At 40.1% G+C, this 7,687-nt stretch overlaps 1 protein-coding gene across 1 annotated transcript in view; it reads right to left on the reverse strand.

Annotated features, from left to right (window-relative positions):
• kcnk10a (potassium channel, subfamily K, member 10a) overlaps nucleotides 1–7,687 on the reverse strand; it is a 101,077-nt gene that overhangs the window by 19,743 nt on the left and 73,647 nt on the right. The window lies entirely within an intron of this gene.

A 7,687-nucleotide genomic window follows, 5' to 3' on the forward strand; every position in this document is an offset into this window, starting at 1 on the left:
ATGCTGGGTGTGGTCAAAGGTGACAAAGGATTGATACCTTGAACCATTGCTGGAATTGAAAATTTAAGTATTGGTTTGTTGGGTAGGCATTCAGTTTCAATGTTTGGAATTCAGGTATCTTTTCTCAATAATGTAGAATAGAACTGAATCCTTAAAATGAACATCTTTTATTGAACTGAAAATAGTCATGTTTTGCCAGCCATAGACCAATAGTCAAAATATTGTTGACATAGCAGCTGTAATGTCACCCATAGGTTTGCTGACTACCATTTTAAAGCCTTCAGCTTTGAAATTTTAAGTCGGCATCTTGGGTTTTTGAAACCGGACATGGGGATTTTTGGACACGAGGGTGGAGCTTGGGTAGATGACGCAGCCAAGCCAGAGTGCTGCTCTTGGCTTAATGCTAAATAGGTAATGCTTCCAATTTTCAACCATTCTGAAGCAATTCATCCAGTTTTTCCGGTGAGTGAAATTCTAGTTTTATTTATTTATTATCTATTTATTTTATTTAACATCATATGTAAGCATCATTAGCATGTTAACTGCTTATTAGCAATAGACAGCAGGAAAGAGCTTTAGCGCAATAAGCCCAGCTTGAAGGAGCGTATGCCAGCCACAGTTACTAACCTTAAATCGGCATTTACCAGGAGAGTAATGTAGAGGGATACATTTCAAACAAAAAAGGTTAATAAAGGTCTACGATTTTTCTGCTTTGATTTTTTTTGTCCGCTGGTTTGATAGTTCCAGAATCAACATTGACCTAAATTTTATTTTTTAATTTTTTTAGAGTTTTCGACTAATTTAAATGCAGTGAGAGGAATAACTTAGTTATAAATAACTTATGATAAGTTATGTTATACTGTTGTTGCAGCTAAAGTTGTATTCGGAGGAAAGAAAATTGGCGATGGAGATGAATCATCTTTTAGCTGTTCTTGGCATATTTTTTTTCTGCCGCGGACACATCAGCCTCAAGGTCAGACAGCTTCTCACTTAACTACGGCAAAACAACTGGGACAAACAATGACGCAAACGCGTCCTCTATAGCTTGCACAATAGCGCTCCCTTTTGGTATAAACATTTACACAATATGGAACAGTACAGCATCATATTACCTAATATACAACCGAGGACACCATGAACATATTTTAACACCCCACTTGTACTCAAGTTACCATATTCTAAACAAAAACAGAAAAACAGAATGAATGTGGATCTGTCATACACATATCAATCTCCAAAAAGTGCATCTGCAAACCTTTTCAGTTTCAACTTACTTACAGGTTTGGTCATTACATCAGCAATCATATTATCAGTAGAACAATACATCAAAGTCACTCTTCCCTCATTCACAGTAGACCTGATAAAGTGGTACTTTATGTATATATGTTTACACCTCCGTCTGTTTACAGGGTTTTTGGCAAGAGCGATTGTTCCCTGACTGTCCTCGTGTAGTATAGTTTGTGTGTACTTGTAGTTATCTATACCCCCCAGTAACTGCTCTAGGTATAGAAATACAGGAGTGTATGGTTGAGGACAGTGCCATACATTCCGCCTCGCATGTGGATAGCGCAACGGTAGGTTGCTTTTAGTCTTCCACTAGATCAGGGAGCTGTTCTGACTAAGCCTCACACAGTACCCTGTGGTACTGTCACTGCCCAGCCGGCATCCCTGTAGGCTTGTATACCTAGGTTCTCCCTGTCGTTTCTCCTAAAACTTAACCCTTTTTTTGCGGTGCCTTTAAGATACCTTAGTACGTGCTTCACAGGGACCCACTGCCACTCTGTAGGCTCAGCGAAATACTGTGATAACCTACTCACTACAAAACTTAAATCTGGTCTGGTACAAGTAGTCAGGTATATAAGACTTCCCACAGCCTCCCTGTACATTCTGACTTTATCCATCTTTACAGCATTCTCAGTATACTCTAGCTTTTGCTCACAGGGTGTTTGAACAGTGCTTGGAAATCACCACACGTAAACTCTGTTCCGTTGTCGGACCGGATGCATCTCACTTTCCCATAAGGGGATACATCTGCTAGGAACTTTTCCATAGCCTGTACTGTGTCACTTTTCTTCTTTAGAAAATATACAAACACTGCGCTTGAGTAATCGTCAGTAAATGACTGCACATATTTGTAACCATCTATCAACTCTGGAGCTACAGGACCTGCAAGATGTGTGTGTAACATCTGTAAGGGAGCCTTTTCTCTGGTATCAGGGTCCCTATTTCTGGTTTGGGCAAACTTTCCCTGAATACACACCTCACACTCTTGTTCGGGTCCAACTGTTTTGCCCTTGGTTTGCATACCTTCAACAACATTTTGTAACTTAAGAACATCGTCATAGTTACAGTGGCCTAATATCTCATGCCATGTCTGTATGTTGTGACATGCATTACACTTATCATTAGACGCAGCTTCAGTATGCAAATAATACAGCCTGCCATATACATGAATGTTAAATCTGGTACCGTCTCTGGTTATCAGGGCGTCTTTATCTTTTTTTATAGACAACCGTAGACCCACTGCCTTTAATGAGAAGATGCTTTGGGGGTACGACAATACGAACTATGCGTCTCTCAGCATTGCCTTCCGTCGCTGTCCTCTGCTGTAGATGAGATAAACCTCAGCGTTTCCCCTCCGCTGAGCGACCCTGCTGCACCGGCTGCCGTCTGCCGGCTCAACACTGTGCTTTTCTGGACTGAACGCGCAGTTGAAACTCTTGAACATGGTTATGTCCGTGATTATATGAGAGGTAGCCCCCGTGTCCACCATCACATGTTGGACAAATGGACATGTGGACAAATGGAACATGTAGCAGCAAATGATCATCTGATCGCAATAATTGGGAACCAACACCTCTCCATGTGATTAAACTACTGATGTAGGATGGCAACAGACCTAGCATGGCCTTATAGATAAAAATATGCCAATGCCCAGATCTCCTGTTTGACAGCAATGGCCATCCCACTCTGGAATGACACAATGATGGGTTAGTTTTTTACACTTTGTAATCAATTTCAGAGACGCATGGTACACAGTGTCAATCTTATGCAGACATTGTGCTGAGGCGGTCCCATACACCATATTACCATAATCTAAGAAAGATAAAATGTTGCAGTGACTAGCTGCTTTTTTGCTTTGAAAAAGGACAATTTGAGTTTAAGTTTCTTCACAAGGTTGTCTATATGAGGCTTAAAAGAGAGGGTATCATCTAGCCAAATGCAAAGGTACTTGTAAGAATGAACCACCTCTATGACATTTCCAGTCACAGCCAACACAGGAGGAACTTGAGAAACCTTCTTAGTGTTACTAAACAACATCAATTTAGTCTTTTCCGCATTTAGAACCAGTTTAAGCTGCATTAGCGTGTGTTGAACCACATCAAAAGCAGAGACTCAACCGCTTTAACTGGAGACAATCCAAAACAATAAATAACAGTGTCATCAGTCTAGAAATGCATATTAGCATCCGAGACATTTAGGCTCAGGTCATTTATATAGATAATAAACAAGAGAGGACCCAATAATGACCCTTGTGGCACCCCTTTGTGGACCTTCACTAATGCAGAACATAGACTGTCACATTTTATACATTAAGTCCTGTCACTCAAATAATTCATGAACCAGGAAACTGCACAAGCAGACAGTCCCAGACAAAGAAGCCTATGTTTTAAAACAACATGGTCCACTGTGTCAAATGCTTTCGACAAGTCAAGAAAAAGCGATGCACAAATTGCTTTCTATCAAGGGCGACAAGTATGTCATTTATTACTTTTGTAACAGCAGTAATGGTGCTGTGCTTTTTCCTGAAGCCTGCAGTTTAGAAAGAAGTTCCTTCGAGTATAAAAACTCTTTTATTTGGTCTGAAACTATGGATTCTAAAATTTTTGAAAAAACACATTAATTAGATATAGGCCAATATTTAGTTAAAACTGCTGGATCACCTCCTTTAAACAAGGGAATAACAAAAGCTGTCTTCCAAACTGATGGTATTTTGTTGTTTTGAATTGACAAATTAAAAAGAATTTTAAGGGGCTCAGCAACTAAATCAGCGGCCTTTTTCAAAAAATAAGGCTCTATTAAATTTGCTCCAGGTGGTTTTCTGTGCTCTAACGCTTTAAGAGCTCCATGCACCTGCTGCACTGTAAAAGAAACAAAGTTAAAAGGCTCTCCAGAAAACACTGAGGAGTATGTGCATGGGGAGACAGCGACTACTCCTGTCGACTCAGACAGAGAACCAACTGATACAAAATGGTCATTGAAGCAATTTAAGAGATCAACTCTGTCGGAGACCCTGAGAGAATTTTTCAAAACAAATTTTGGGAGGGCTTCATTACTTTTATTCACAGTAAGAGACTTGATGATTTTCCAAAATGTCTGTGGATTATTGAGATTTTCATTAGTAACTGATAAATAATATTCTGATTTAGCCTTTTTAATAAGAGAGGTACATTTGTTTGTTAGTTGTCTGAAAATGGACCAGTCAGTGGCAGAATCACCATTTCTAGCTTTAGCCCATGCCACATTTTGCTGATGAATAATGTCTGACAACTCTGGTGAAAACCAAGGGTTTTCCCGTCCCTTCACTCTATGCTTTGTCCAAGGAGCATGCTTATTTACAATTTTCTCAAAATTCGGCTTTAAAAGCTTCCAGGCAAGTTCCACGTCAGACAATAGGCCTAACTGTCCCGAATCAATCAAAGATAAATCATGATGATCATGATTCATTCAAAATTTTCAGATTCCTCTTTCTAATAATTTGCGAGTTACATTTTACATTTAATTTGGGTATTTTACTGCCTCTCAAAGTAGCAATAACACAATGATCACTCATATCATTACAAAATTAAAAATAAAAATGTATGAGGGACATTTGTTAGAATCAAATCAATTAAAGTAGATTTTTCAGGATTTTTGTAGGTACATTTAACAACTAGCTAAGAATGATAGAATCAAAAAAAGATTTAAATTAATCAGAAACAACATTTAGCCAGTCCCAATTTAAGTCCCCGGGTGGTTGGTCCAAGCTTCACGAGGATGTAGCAGGCTCAGGCTGGTTAGTTCAAACTCCAAGTGGATGTAGCAGGCCCAGGCCGGTCAGCCCAAGCTCCAAGAGGATGTAGCAGGCTCAGGCTGGTTAGCCCAAGCTCCACAAGGATGTGGAAAGCCCAGGCTGGTTAGCTCAAGCTCCACAAGGATGTAGCAGGCTCAGGCTGGTTAGCCCAAGCTCCAGGAGATTGCAGCAGGCTCAGGCCCATTTGCCTAGCCCTGTTTAGCCTGAGCTAGTAGGATCCGCTGCCCAGGCCAGCAAAATTGGCTCAGAGCAGAGCCACAGTGTCATTCCCAAACTCATAGAAGTCAACAATCCTCTTAAAAGTTCAAAATATATTTCCATGTAACCAACTTATACGACTTAAAACTACAATTTAGAAGAAATAAATACTATAAAATACATTTAAATTAAATCAATCCAGAGAAGGACACTGGGCAGACCTTTGACTAGCCGCTATCTTGGTTTTCCCTGCACAAGATGTGCAATCAAATTAGATATCTATGATCGCAATTAACTTTGAACAACTGTATACATGTTGTTATAAATAACGGCGTTAATAACACAAACGAGTCAGTTGACAATAGACGGATACGGCGAGCCCAAATAAAGGGCAATACAGTGAAGGGGAAAAAGTATTTGATCTCCTGCTGATTTTGTACATTTGCCCACTCACAAAGAATTGATCAGTCTATAATTGTAATGGTAGATTTATTTGAACAGTGAGAGACAGAATAACAACAAAAATCCAGCAAAACGCATGTCTAAAATGTTTAATGAGGGAAATATGTATTTGACCCCTCTGCAAAACATGACTTAGTACTTGGTGGCAAAACTCTTGTTGGCAATCACAGAGGTCAGAGGTTTCTTGTAGTTGGCCACCAGGTTAACACGCATCTCAGGAAGGATTTTGTCCCACTCCTCTTTGCAGATCTTCTCCAAGTAATTAAGGTTTGAAGGCTGACGTTTGGCAACTCTAACCTTCAGCTCCCTCCACAGATTTTCTATGGGATTAAGGTCTGGAGACTTGCTAGGCCACTCTAGGACCTTAGTGTGCTTCTTCTTGAGCCACTCCTTTGTTGCCTTGTGTGTTTTAGGTCATTGTCATGTTGGAATACCCATCCACAACCCATTTTTAATGCCCTGGCTGAGGGAAGGAGGTTCTCACCGAAGATTTGACAGTACATGGCCCCGTCAATCGTCCCTTTGATGCCGTGAAGTTGTCCTGTCCCCTTAGCAGCTTGGTTGTGGGAACATTCCCTGAAGGTTTTTTTTGGTTGTAGTTTGGTTGTCTGTAGGTTAATTGGAAGGTTTTCCTAACGTTCCCGGAACGTTCGTTTTTGGTTACACGTTCCCCTAACGTTCTCTAAAAGTTACAACCTTTAGAGAACGTTAGGCGAACGTTCCGAAAACGTTGCAACCTTAAGCGAACGTTAGGGGAACGTTCCCTTAACGTTGCAACCTTTAGAGAACGTTAGGGGAACGTTCCCTTAGCGTTGCAACCCTCAGCGAACGTTACGGAACGGTCTCTTAACGTTAGGGGAACATTTGCTGTAACCATAAACGAACGTTCCCAGAACGTTAAGAAAAGGTTAGATTCCCCTAACCTTTAAAACAAACCAACACCCGTACCATTTGTTTGTATGTACTGTATATACACACGTACACACATACGAAAGTTATATTAGTAGGAATGAATGAACAGGCAAACTTGATGGCATATCAAAACTTTAATATTCAAACAACTGAAAAAAATACAAAGAAGATAAGGGTGTAGTGCAAGATGCATAAAGATGTGTTTGTAAAGTGTGTGCAAAATAAGTCACAAAAAAAAATATTTGTTAATAAAAAATTTAAAAGGGGCTCCATGGTTTAACGGCTCAGTCCTTCTCAGCTGGCCTATAAAGAAATAAACAAAAGTTAGACATGTAATACTAAGTATGAACACATTGACAAAAGATTTTTTTTGATAAACTTAACGCAGAAGAACTTCTTACCGTCTGTGTGGGGCAAACTTCAGAATTTACCCAATCAAATCCTCCGCTTCTGCAGCAGTCAGCGCAGGGAAGTTTTTCTGGCATGCCGCTAGAGTAGAAGTCCAAATGAAGCAAAGTTATAAGTCAAATTAAAACCTCTTGTCAGCCAAGCTAAGCACAATACTAATGTGAACAATAAAATAGCACCTGCCTGTTATAACCCTGTGTACAGCCAAGTCCTGGAAGGCTCTCTTTGTCTTTCTTCCCCGCAAGCTGTACTGTCTCAGCACATCATTCGTTGCAACTTGCCGCAGCATGCGGCGGATGGCCTCACCTCCAGTACAGCCACAGAGGGTTGGCAGGAAAAGTTGCTGTAAAACATATAGTGACAAATTATACATACAGTGTAGAGATTGTACAATCTCATTTTGTAAGAGAAGTCAGTTAAGAGATTAGATTTTATGCAATTATATAGTGTTCGTCTTAGGGCAGGACTATGGCCACTTAATTTCCATATTGTTCCTCCTCTCCATACATACATACAAAAGTGAGCAACTTGAGTTTTACCTCTCATTTTGATCTACATGTCTGAGCCACCTCCCTCTGTGTGAGTTCTTCTGTTTAAAACAACAAAAACGTTATGTTACTCTAGTGATCTTTG

This window comes from Etheostoma cragini, chromosome 18 (assembly GCF_013103735.1).
Source record: "Etheostoma cragini isolate CJK2018 chromosome 18, CSU_Ecrag_1.0, whole genome shotgun sequence".
Lineage (NCBI taxonomy): Eukaryota > Metazoa > Chordata > Actinopteri > Perciformes > Percidae > Etheostoma > Etheostoma cragini.